We start from the raw sequence: 3,686 nt of genomic DNA on the forward strand, positions 1-3,686 counted from the left end.
CAAAGAAGCGAAAACTAAGCGTAGGAAGCCCAAACCTAGGCCAAGGTGCTGTGCTCTTGGCCATGCGCACAAAAAGCAGACAAATTAGCTTCTTTCATGCTTCTTTCACTTAGCTTGGAGTTTCTGAGTTGGAAGTGCCTTGTTTCATACCTACATCACAGAAAAAGGAGGTCTCCAACAGGTTGCTTTTCTCCTGCCTGCCAGTTTATATGATAATGCCTTATCTGATTGCCTTTCCTGGGCAGCCCCATTCCTCTGAGATGGTAAATATTTAGTTCTGCATATTGATAGTGTGCTCAGCTTAACAGATACTTGCCAGGCTGTATTTACAGGGAGGTGTAAGTCCCAAAGAGAATTGGGAAGCTTTTCCTATTGTTGCAGAGAAATACTTGGCCAGCTGGGAGTCAAGATGGTGCTGCTTCAGACATGTGGCCCATACATTCATGTACATAGAATCACAGAATAGAATCATAGATTTGGAAGAGACCCCAAGGGGCAGCCAGTCCAACCCCCTGCCAAGCAGGAAACACCATCAAAGCATTCCTGACAGGTGGCTGTCAAGCCTCCGCTTAAAGACTTCCAAAGAAGGAGACTCCACCACACTCCTTGGCAGCAAATCCCACTGTCAAACAGCTCTTACATGTTTGCTTGGTACACTTATGAACAATTATTATATATATATAAGACCTTAATATTCTTACAACAAATTGCTTCACGTTCACCCGCTCCGAAAAGGGAACCAATTCAGTCCCAGCTCAATGCACAGTTCATTTCACAATTCATCCATGTGGTTGGTCGGTCCTCTGGGGTTGCAGCGCTCATTTCGCTTTATTGGCTGAGGGAGCCAGCATACAGCTTTCCGGTCATGTGGCCAGCATGATTATGTTTACATTTTTTTAATTATTATTATTATTATGGCAGTGTTGGCCAAACTTGGCCCTCCAGCTGTTTTGGAACTACAATTCCCATCATCCCTGACCACTGGTCCTGCTAGCTAGGGATGATGGGAGTTGTAGTCCAAAAACAGCTGGAGGGACCACCACTGACTTACAGCATCTTGTTATCGAGGGTTATAGTGGCACATATCCTAAGACTTGGGCTGTATCCAAGCAGGGTTTACTCAAAAAGACACATGGAAATGAATGAACATGCCTAACTTAAGTTTCATTAATAGTGGTGAGTCTACATATGCTAATTCATTTTTAAAAACCAGAGCAGTTTACAGCAACTGGTGAATACCATAAAAACCATATTAAAAATGTTAAAAGCTGAAATCGGGTTACCAGTAATTGTGGTGGAATTTTAGTGTGCGGATTTTTGTGGAACTGTATTCAGGGATGTACCTAACAAATAATTTTTTTAAAAAAAAATAAGTCCTTTAAAAATTTCACTTCTCAAGGTCTGTTTTTCAGGTGGGAAATTTACTAAAATAAAAGGACATAGACCATTTCAGACAAAAATCCACTGAGGGAGAGAAAGGGCATCTTTTTCGGCTGCCAGGGAGGTTCCTTGGCTTTAATTACATGTTAATATCTAAAACCATCAAACTACCGCTACTTTGATGTGGATTTGATTTCTTATCTTTCCATGCGGCTTTTCATTCAAATGAACCCCAAACCGGCTTACAAACAATAAGTAAGAACAACATGATAGAACATAGTAGGACGTCTGAAATACAGCATAAGTCTTAAAGAGTGATTAACAAATCACCAGTAAAACAAATCAAATTGATTAACAAATATAAACTATTGTCCTATTGACTCATGATGTTTCACTCTTGTTTGCAAAGAGGTGCACCTAAGAACGTTTCTGGGATTCAGAAAACACACCTGATCATCCGGTTCAGAAACCATTTCATTTACAAAAGGGATGTGTGCCAAGCACTTGAATTTCTAAAGGCAAGGAAATATGGAGGCTGGGTGGTTTTCCAGAGGATTGATTCAGCCTCCTGTCAATTTCTCATCACCATTCCTGCGTGATAATCCATTTTTGCTATTCCACATCATCCAAATACGTTTGGGTTTCCTTGCACCCTAAAGGTAGGAGACACAGGTGTGATTTTTCTGACATATAATAATACAGAGCTGCTGTGGATTCCTGGAGTTTGAACCTGCAAGGGATTTATACATACCCTGTGCTCTGATTTCCTTAGTATCCTGAGGTGAGATATGGCTAGTGTTGGACTGAGAGCCGGGTTCGAATCCCCGCTCAGCCATGAAGCTCACTGGCTGACCTTGGATTCAGTTGCCTAACCTACCTCACAGGGACGAGGAGAACCACGGACACCACCTCAAGATCCTTGAAGATAAAGGTGGTTTTTAAATTAATAATAAATGAATGGACGGCCTGGCTGCATTATCTCCTTCCTTACTTCTCCCTTTTGCATTGGGAAGCTTTCTCAATGCAAAAGGGAGAGAAAAGCCTTTTGCATTAAGCTCATTGCAGATGCTTTCTGTCTTGGGAAGGTTTGGGGAATGTATCGCCCAGGTAATTCGGTTTTTTTTTTGTTTCTGGTTCTCCGGGGTGCCAAAAATCAATTTCCTGAACCTTTAATCGCAGAGTTGGAAGAGGTCCAAGGGTCATCAAGCCCAACCCCTTGCAGGCTAGTTAGAAAAATGGCACGGGCCCGTTTGGAAACCGAACAGATTTCTTTTAACTTTTTATCGGTTTTCGTTCTTTGGGTTTTATGTTTTTATATGTTGTTTTGTTTGTAAATGAATTATAATAATATTTTTTCACGAATAAAAAAGGGAGAAAGTGAAGAAGTAAAAAGAACTGCACCCTTTTAAGTTTGCTGATTTTTTTATTTTCATTTTCAAATGGCATATTCCTCCTTTCAATAGGGAGAGCGCCTAAAATTAAAACTCCTCTGGCCAAAGGGCAGCATAGAGACTGGAGGGGCAGAACGGCCCTCTGCTGGCTCCGCCCCCGTGTTGCCATGGAGACCCAGACGGCAAGGCGGCCTACTCGTTTTCCTCTCATAGAGATAAAACAAAATAAAAAATAAAAAAAAATTCCTTCCAGTAGCACCTTAGACTGAGACCAACTAAGTTTGTGGGTAAAGGCCCGCCGCTTCCTGGATTCCGACTCCGTACCCCACATCAATAATCGAGGTTGGCCTCCTTGCGTCGAAGAGAGTTATCGTAGGGCGGCTAGGCCCGGATATTTCATGAACTCCAACTCCCGTCATCCCTAGAGAGCGAGGCCGACGGTCAAGGACGACGGGAATTGAAGTTTGCTGTGTGAAGAGAATACCGGAAGTCCGGGCTGCGTTGCCGCTCTATCATTTCCTTATCTCTACTGTCCTTCCTATCCATGTAGCGAAGTAGCAGTGGCGGGGGGGGGGGGAGAGGTTTCTGGAGAGAGGGCGTGGCTCTCCAGGACTGAGAAGGGGCGTGGCTCGCGGGAGGAGGGGGAGTGGCCATCTCGTGAATAGTGAGAAGGGGCGTGGCTCTAAGGAGAAGGAGGAGCGGCTCTCGAGGACAATGAGAAGGAGGAGAGGGGGCGGGCTTTCTGAATAAGGAGAAAGGGGCGTGGCTCCCGCGAGGACACTGCTCCGAGGGGGCGTGGCTCCCCGGGGCTTTCCTACTTATTGGCTGAGGAGGAACGGCGGCGGGAGGAAAAAAAAAAGGAGTGACGTCGCGGAGGCGAGGCATGCGCAGTAGTTCGCGCGGGCGACAGGCTGA

The sequence above is a fragment of the Lacerta agilis genome, chromosome 18 (assembly GCF_009819535.1).
Source record: "Lacerta agilis isolate rLacAgi1 chromosome 18, rLacAgi1.pri, whole genome shotgun sequence".
Classification (NCBI taxonomy): domain Eukaryota; kingdom Metazoa; phylum Chordata; class Lepidosauria; order Squamata; family Lacertidae; genus Lacerta; species Lacerta agilis.